At 43.8% G+C, this 9752-nt stretch overlaps 1 pseudogene; it reads left to right on the top strand.

Annotated features, from left to right (window-relative positions):
• The first annotated feature begins 4964 nt into the window (after positions 1-4964).
• Positions 4965-5062, top strand: LOC122482307 (annotated as a pseudogene).
• Positions 5063-9752: the final 4690 nt, after the last annotated feature.

Here is a 9752-nt window from a genome sequence, read left to right as displayed (position 1 = left end):
GGTAGGAAGCAAATGTGGTGTCTGTTACTCCATCTTAGCCAAAAGTGGAAGCCTCTCTCAGCCCTTTACATTTTCAATTTATTATGATTTCTTTTCTCATTCTAAATAAATGTTCACTTTTCTATTTAATTCTATCTGTAATTTTGCATTATTTTTCTTTTTTTTAGTATTTATTTTTTTAGTTTGAGAGAGACAGAGAGCAAGCAGGGGAGGGGTGGAGAGAGAAGGGGACAGAGGATCCAAAGCGGGCTCTGTGCTGAGAACAGAAAGCCCGACGCAGGGCTCAAACTCACAAATCATGAGATCAGGACCTGAGCCGAAGTCAGATGCTTAACCCACTAAGCTCTCCAGGCGTGCCTGTATTAAAGAGGGCGTCCACTGTTGTATAATCTCCAGCCCCATACTCAGGCTCTTGAGTTGAACCACGTGGGTTGGAATTCTGGCTCCACCTCCTATTAGCATTGTGACCCTGAGCAGCCTCTCCTTCTCCATTTCTTCATCTATAAAACCAGGATAATAATAAGACCTACTTCATGATGTTGAGCATTAAATGAGTTATTACATGTGAAACACTTAGAAGACAGCCTGAAACCTAGAAACCACTCAACAAACCGTTATTATTTGAGCTTCTTCAATGTATAGGTGGTATTATAAATTATGGAATTACCTATACAGAGTGTTAAGAGTCTGGATAGAGGACACCACCCTCCATAACTGATGAGAGCAGAGGAAGTATAGACCACAAAAGAAACAACATGGCCAGGAAATGGGATAACCAAAAGAATATAATGTCCTAAGAAAACAAAATAGGTAATCTCCCAAAGAAGGGAGAGATTAATATAGTCTATGCCACTCAAGATCAAAATGAGAACTTAAGAATGATCTCTGGATTTGTCATGATTTCTTAGAGACTCCAGGTTATTTATAAAAGTATCAATAAGAGAATTGCATATAGTTAGTGTAAATGGATTCCGAATGGGGCCATGACAGACTTTACAAGTAGACAATCTAAAGTTGCTCTAATGCTATTTTTGAAAATATGTAGGGTGTAAAAAAATAAAACCAATGGAACATCTTGCAATATCAGTTCCGGCTTCTCAGTTGTTTTGTTGCTTTACTTTGCTTTTCTTGCTTTGTGATTCTTGGCCTTGTCCTGTACTGGTAAAGATGACGAATGACAGGTTTCCCACAACAGAGACTAGGCTCCAGGTGCTTCATTCTCTCCATAGCATCATGAGCATCATCTTGGTTGAAAATATAGCCAGAATTGCTAAAAGCATGAGCTCTTGTCCCAGGCCTTATTGGAAGAAGAAACTTTGTTCCATAGCTTTGGATATAAGTGGGCTGATTCCCCATGAGGAGAAATCAGGCTGTTAGACACCACACTCCCATCCTGCAGAAATGGCTCCCAAGCAGGGCTTTTTCTCTTGAAGTGCACCATCCGGCCCCAGAATTTCTCTCTACCAGGAAAAACCCCTGCCCAACATTTCAGTATCATCCTGGGGAGCATTTTCAATGGATGAGTGAGCTTCCAACCATTTAATTCCTTAAACAGCAAAACTTCGGCTGCTCCCGGGAGTCTGTGCATTGGTTCAGAAAAAGCCATGCTGCTTCCATTCCCTAAAAATCCACTGGCACAGGACCTCTGAAGCATCCATCATCTGTTAGCACCATGGCTGTGTGTGTAGGGGGGTGGTCCCCTGGAAAGGCAGGGGCTCTTGTCCTGGAGTCTGCATCTCACGGCTCCACCCTCTGCTCTCCAGACAGGCTGGCCTGTGAGATTTTCAGCCTCTTCCCTCTGGGCAGCTTCAGGCTTACTTGACCTATTTTCCACAAGCTCAAGACAGAGGGCATAGGAAAGCGCTGAATCACTCCAGGGTCTGCATTGTGTCCAGTTACAAAGCCCAATGTCAAAGTGAAATACCGCCCTTTTAACAGCCCCATATCTCACAGATTTAATGGTCAATTCTAATTAAAGATAAGCTTATGTTTCTTTATTTCCTTTCCCTAGAGAAAAAGAAAAAAAAATTCTTTTCTTCTGGGAGACTCTAGATTCCATATTTATAAACATCATTAGAGGCTATATGTTTTCTTAACGATTGGAAAAGTAAAGATTTCATCTATTCGCCCAATCAAGATAGAATTATTTCTCCTTCTATTGTTAGGAAGTTTTCCCCCTCCCCAAGTCCAGCTTAGTGTCCTGGGTCTCTACGTACATAATAGTCACTCAAGAAATATTCACTGGTTGAAAAAATGAATGGAAGGATGGTTGGATTGAAAACTATCTGTGCACTGTTGTCTCCTAGGACATCCTCCCAACTAGGTAGAGAACCCTCACAGTGCTTCTTGGCAGTTCTTCTTCAGGGACTATAGAAACAAACCAAAATGGAATATCTTGCATCAGGGACAAGACAGAAATGGTCATAAAGGAAATCTAACCTAACCTTACGGGGATTTACAGCTCTTAGAAATCAGCAGAGGGCATCAGCCAATTCTCAAATACCAAGTCTGTTTATGACATCTCAGAACTTCCTTATTCCCTTGACTGATCTATCTTCATCCAAATAACAAAGAAGACCACTAGACCACCAATCAGCTGAAAAAGCCAAATAACTTCTGCATTTACCCTGTAAAATATCCCTTAGTCAGTGAAAAACTTTGCACTCATTTCTCCCATAGCCTTGAGCTTCCTGAGTTAAAAGCCTTGCGATAAGCTCATCTTTCCGTTTCGTTTTATTCATTGTAGAGTTTGGTTTTTGACAGGACCCACCACTCAAAGGTGGGTCCTGTCAAAGGCCCATTTGGGGTTCATACAATAGAATTTAATAATGAAGACACTTTTATTTACTTCTTTGCTCTGTTTTGCAGAAGAGCTGGGTGAAAACCTGGTCCCCTGAGTCCTGGGCAGAATTTCTCAGTGAATGGTTGGAGAATTGTGTGTTTCCAGCACAGCTCAGCTCAGCTCTGTCAGGCACCTTGGCATCCACTCGGTCCTGGAATGGCTGTGCCTCGCCGGGGTCTGAACAGGAGCTCAAGTGGCTCTTCTGGGGCTCTGAAGCAATTAAGGTTGGGATTTGTTCTTCTTTGTCATGAGACTGTTGGATTTTATGGTCTTTTTAGAAGCCTTGGTGACTGCTGGCCCCACTCCAGAGGGCATCCTTCCTCAGATGTTCCAGGATGCTGCAGCCCACTGAGAATTTTGCAGACAAGGTTCTGGGCCCACAGAGTCAGAGGCCAGGGGCTCAGTTTAACAGAACCAGGCCAGACTTTACCAGTGCAGCTCAGTGACTATGACTCCTTTACTCCATCCCCTCCAGTCTGTTTCTCCCTTTCCTGGAGCTGAGCCAGGCTTCTGGAGGCAGTCTCCCCCTCTCAACAGGACCCTGTAATTAACATTTCTTCTCTCCTTTTTTTCTCTGCTCCAGTTCCATCTGCAGTTGCCTAATCACAGCATTAGCAACTGCAGATCTGATCCCACTCCTGATACGGTCTCCGCAAGGGAGGGCTTTGAGCCAAGAGAAGACAGGCTTGTGGTCATGAGAAATGAAAGGAGCCTCCCCAGGATGAAAAGAGGCCATGTCTGTAACCCACAGTGCTCGGCACGGGAAAAGTGCTCTTACAAGGGTTGCTGGTCTGATGTTAGTTGTGTAGTCTTTTTTTTTTTTCAAGTTTATTTGTTTATTTTGAGAGAGAGGGAGAGGGTGGAAGGGGGCAGAGAGAGAGAGAGAAAGAGAATCCCAAGCAGGCTCTGCAATGTTGATAGTGGGGAAAGCAATGAATGTATGGGGACAAGGGATGGGCCTTCTCTGTACATTCTGCTCAATTTTTCTGTGAACCTAGAAGTGCTCTAAAAAATAAGACCTATTTTGGGGTGCCTGGGTGGCTCAGTCGGTTGAGTGTCCGACTTCAGCTCAGGTCATGATCTCGCTGTCAGGGAGTTCAAGCCCACGTTGGACTCTGTGCTGACAGCTCAGAGCCTGGAGCCTGCTTCAGATTGTGTGTCTCCCTCTCTCTCTGCCCCTCCCCCACTCATCCTCTCTCTCTCTCTCTCTCTCTCTCTCTCTCTGTCAAAAATAAACGAACATTAAAAAATAAAACCTATTTTGTTAAACTCCATATACTCACTGCCAACTCCCAAATTTCTTTCTGTCTTTTTTTTTGAAAGAGAGGGGGAGAGCATGAGTGAGTGAGGGGCAGAGAAAGGGAGAGAAAGAGAATCCCATAAGGGGCAGAGAGAGAGAGAGAGAGAGAGAGGGAGAGAGATAATCCTGAAGCAGGACTTGACCTCACCTGACATGGGGCTTGAACTCATGAACCTTGAGACCGTGACCTGAACCGAAGTCAGATGCTTAACCGACTGAGCCACCCAGGCGCCCTCAACTCCCAAATTTCTATCTCTAACCCAGAGCTCACACCTAAATACTTGACTCAGTTAGTTATTCAATGATTTGCTCAACATCTCCATTTGGTTATCTAAAAGGAATGGCACATTTAACATGTCCAAAAACAAATTGTTGATTTTCCTCATTTCAGCAAATAATAATTCTATTAGTACTTAGATCAAATACCCTTGGAGTCACCTTGACAGGATGGAGACCGACATGGGGCTTGAATCCATGAACTGTGAGATCATGACCTGAGCCGAAATCAAGAGTTGGATGCTTAACCACCTGAGCCTCCCAGGTGCCCCTTAGTTGTGTAGTCTTAAAGTGACTCCCCATATATTGTCTATTAGTGTCAAGGAAGGGGAAAAAACAACAAGCAATGGAGAAATTGTACAACACCTTGACCAGGTGGTCCAAATTATCATCCGCATGGGACAGATGACATCATGTGGCTCCAGATGTGGTACCTTGGACAGAACACACCTCACCTGGGCAGCATTCTGGCTGAGATTATATAACCAATGTAAACATGAGGAAACACCAAACACAAATGAGGGACGTGCTATAAAACAAAATGGCATGTGATACAGATATTTAAAGTTGGAATAATACTGGAAAGATTACCATTGCCCCTGCACAAAGATGATATACAAATTTGTGAAGAAAAAGAAATGGTGTGGGGCAGACAGGAGATCAACATCATAAAAGACAGATTAAAGGAGGCTAGAGGAACATGACAGTCAAAGGTGGTACCTGACTTCAGACTGGAGCCTGTACTGAAGGGAAATGCTATAAAGGACATTGACAGGTCAGCTAACAAAACTTACATATGGAGGGTAGATTAGATAAAAGCACTTCATCAGGCATTATGGTTATGTAATAGAATACTCCTACTAGAAAATATACACTGAAATATTTAGGAGTAAAGGGCCATGAAGTATACAACTTACTTTTACCCTGTTCAGAAAAGAATTACATTGTGTGTGTGTGTGTGTGTGTGTGTGTGTACACACAGATAGATATATAACTGTAGATGTAGATTATATATATATATAACAATTTTCTCTGAACGATTTAAAATTGTTTTAATGTTTACTTATTTATTTTGAGAGAGAAAAAAAGAACTTGAGCAGGGGAGGGGCAGACAGAGAGGGAGACAGAGACTCCCAAACAGGCTCCATGCTGCCAGTGCAGAGTCCCGATGAGGGGCTTGAACTCAAAATGTGAGATCATGACCTGAACCGAAATCAAGAGTTGGATGCTTAACCAACTGAGCCACCCAGGTGCCTCTCTCTGAATTATTTTATATGCATGTATATAGAGAGAGTTGGGAAGAAACATGCAAATGTTAAAGCAAGTGGAGTAGAATGAAGAAATATAGAAATGTACCTTTTCTATTTTTGCAACAAACACATACTGATTTTAAAGTCCACTGTTTAGGGGCGCCTGGGTGGCGCAGTTGGTTAAGCGTCCGACTTCAGCCAGGTCACGATCTCGCGGTCCGGGAGTTCGAGCCCCGCATCAGGCTCTGGGCTAATGGCTCAGAGCCTGGAGCCTGTTTCCGATTCTGTGTCTCCCTCTCTCTCTGCCCCTCCCCCGTTCATGCTCTGTCTCTCTCTGTCCCAAAAATAAATAAACGTTGGAAAAAAAAATTTTTTTAAAGTCCACTGTTTAAGGGACAACTGTGTGGCTCAGTCGGTTAAGCACTGACTTTGGCTCAGGTCACGTCTCACGGTTTGTGAGTTTGAGCCCCGCATTGGGCTCTATGCTGACAGCTCAGAGCCTAGAGCCTGCTTTGGATTCTGTGTCTCCTTCTCTTTCTGTCTCTCTCTCTCTCTCTCTCTCTCTCAAAAATAAATAAACATTGAATTCCCTTGTTTGAGCAAAAAAGTAGAGATGCAGCATAACATAGAAATTGAGTGTAGTATGGGGGTCCAGTGGACCTTGGTCTAAATCCTGGCTCTGCCACTACCAGCCGTGACCCCTAGGGCAAGTTACTCTGCCCCTGAGTCTCAGTTTCCTTCTCTGTGGAGGAACAGTCTGCAAAGTTCTGTTACAAAGATGAAGTGAGGCAGCACCTAGCAAGTGCTCAGTGGAGGGCATGACGTTCAGGTCATGGGCCAGGGCATGGTAAGAGCTCTCCAACCATTAAGTGTTATGATTATGAAGATGCTGTATCTCCCCCACTCGGTGATGCTGCCAGATGCAGTTTCACAGAAGTATAAAGGTTCTGGGGAGTCAGAGGACAGGGGCATCCAGGGGATGCAGTATTGGGGTCATGGCTTGTGCTGGAAAAAGAAAGGTTCCTTGGTGTGGGAGAAAGCCTAATCAAGAAACTACGTAAAGCACACTGTATGTGTTCCAAGGAGCTTCCCCAGACTAACATCAAGGTCTGCTCAAACCTTCCTCTGCTGTTTAATAAGGACAGGTGCATGTGTGCGTGCGCGCGCGCGTGCGCGCGCGCACACACACACACACACACTTTATTTGATCTAAGGGCTGTGTGTCTTGGACAATTTTACCACAAAAGCCTAATCTCTGCTATAAGAATTATCAATCCCTTCACTTAGGTCAAACTTTCTGGCCTCCAACAAATACTTCTAAAAAAATCAAAATGCCTTTAAATAGGGGCACCCAGTGGCTCAGTCAGTTAAGCATGGCTCAGGTCATGATCTTGCAGTTCCTGAGTTCAAGCCCCGTGTCAGGCTCTGGGCTGATAGCTCAGAGCCTGGAGCCTGCTTTGGATTCTGTGTCCCCCTCCCTCTCTGCCTCTCCCCTGCTGACTTGTTCTCTCTCTCTCTCTCTCTCTCTCTCAAAAATAAACATTAAAAAATTTTTTAAAACAATTAAAAAATAAAATGTCTTTAAGTAATTAACTCCCCTCTAAGAAATCCTGAAGGCATGAACAAACCAGAGTCGGGGGGAGGGGCGGGGAAGGGAGAAGGAGGGTAATACCCCTCTTTCTGCATTAGACCCAGGTGGCTCACCTACACTGGCTTCAACGTTGGCCTTACTTATCATATATACCCGGTTAGTGGATTCTGTCCTGGAGAGATCATGTGGTGACAACTAGCCCATCCTGCAAATCTGTTGATAGCCAGCCAATCAGCCAGCTTCCGACACTCCTAACTCAGCACTGCTTTGTTCCTGACCTCTATGGTGGGTTGTGGAAACCACACTCGCTTTAATTCATTGAATCCTGGCTCTGCAATGAACTCATCATGTGACTTTGGGAAAGTTATTTACCTTCTCTGAGCATCGGTTCCCTCTTCTATTAAACTTGGGCAATAATATGTACCCCTTAGTATTGATTAATAAACACCAGCCCCTTTTCATTCTCTATAGTTGAGTGTCATAACAGGCCCATGAGTTGCTATTTGAAAGGGCACGTTTATAATCAGTCATTTTGTTCATATTTTCATATATTGATCTCAGTTTGAACATTTAGTTAATAAGAAAAGACTTTCGACGCAGCAGGAAATTCTCCAAAGATATTCTTCAATGGGTGGTAGGTTTTAAAGTGTCTCTAGGCCTCTGGAATGGATGGCAGTCAATTAGCCTGCCTCTTGCCTGAGAAATCAGACTAATTACTGGTGAGGCTTGGCTAATGGGGTCTTTTGTGAACTCCCTCCCTAAATGAGAAATCTTTAACTTTTCACAAAACCTCAATCTCATTTGTGTTGCTGATTCCTAATATTTCTAAATAAATGCTTGGCCTCTGGGCTTTTGTAGTCAAATAACCCAAATCAAACCAAGCTGCTCTGCCAAGGGAAAAATTTATTTTGCGTAAATCTACTGGAAGAAACTTTTAGAATCAATTTGAAATCACCAAAGGCAAAGACTAGCTGCAGTCCACTCTGGGGCCAGTTTTGTGGATGTGGGCTAAAAGGTGAGTTTACTCCGTTTGGGTTTAAATGACTTGTTGAGATGCCCAAACAGTAAACAGTGGCAGGTTTCAGAGCTCAGAGTATGCAAGAAGCAGGCTTGTTCCCCAACCCCAAGTCGACTGCCACATATAGACAAGCTCAGGGTTCTGTACCTAAGGCAGAAGACACAAAATCCAGGGAAGCCATTATCTGTCCCACATCTACCTAGAAAGGAGGTGAAAGAGTCTGGAAAGGCAAGAGGAGGTTTGAGGCAGGAAGTCACTTGAAGACAGCCAAACTTGAAACAGAAATACATGTAAATGCCAAGAGAAGGAGAAGGGTAAGCAATTCAGAGCTTGGCAGGAATCTGGAAAAGATTCCAAAAGTGAAAACAGAGCTGAGGTGTAGCCTACTTGGTTGGCTAGAGGGACCTGCTCCAACAGAATCTCCAATGACCATGGAGGGGATATCTGGAATGGCCTACATGAGTCTTTCCTTCCCACTTCTTCCTCATCAAGGACTTCCACAACAACTCTTGAAATGCAGGATCAAAGTAGAACTTGGGAATGCTGGGTGCCTTTGGATTCCTGTTATTGTATTAAATTACATTGAATTGCCTCCTAGGAGACCCTGAGGTCTTCTTCTATTGGATTTTTACCAGCTCCATTTGTTCTTCCCAAAAATATTTGAGAAGACACGGTTGTCCATCGCATAGCTGCTTGGGATATTCTGGGTCCTCAATCTATTCTGACTATGTAATGGGGGAACAAAATCCTTCTTTTGGATAAAAAATTTCAAGGGGCGCCTGGGTGGCGCAGTCGGTTGAGCGTCCGACTTCAGCCAGGTCACGATCTCGCGGTCCGTGAGTTCGAGCCCCGCGTCGGGCTCTGGGCTGATGGCTCAGAGCCTGGAGCCTGTTTCCGATTCTGTGTCTCCCTCTCTCTCTGCCCCTCCCCCATTCATGCTCTGTCTCTCTCTGTCCCAAAAATAAATAAATGTTGAAAAAAAAAAATTAAAAAAAAAAATTTCAAGAAGATAAAACAAAGAGGCACAAACATGTTTTCAAGACATAGTTTTTTTATTGTAATGGGAATTCCTGTCAAAAGTTAGGATGCAGTGAACCCCTGTTTCATTCCCTCTCCTATACTTCTCTACTTGGCCTGGGATATCCTAACCAAAATCCTCTTTAAAGCCTTCAGCATCTCCATTCTCTAGTCCCATTCTTAGCCCATGTATCTCCCCTCTAGGAACAAGCTTAGGCAGGGGTCTCAATCAGCACATCCAAAACTACATATGTCTCAAAGGCCCATCTGTAGGCAGAACAAGAAAGCCTCTCATTTCTCAATGACTATGGCTGTCAAGCTGCAGTATGCACATGGACTAGTTAGAGAACTTGTTAAAATGCATATTTTGGGTAACTTCTTCTAGAGTCACTAAGTCTGGGTGCATTTTTGAACAGTCATCCTAGGTAATTCTGATTCAGGTATAAAAAGGACACGTT

The sequence above is a fragment of the Prionailurus bengalensis genome, chromosome C1, assembly GCF_016509475.1.
Source record: "Prionailurus bengalensis isolate Pbe53 chromosome C1, Fcat_Pben_1.1_paternal_pri, whole genome shotgun sequence".
NCBI classification, from domain to species: domain Eukaryota; kingdom Metazoa; phylum Chordata; class Mammalia; order Carnivora; family Felidae; genus Prionailurus; species Prionailurus bengalensis.
Note: the sequence above shows the minus strand (reverse complement) of the source record. Positions and strands in the feature narration are given on the sequence as shown.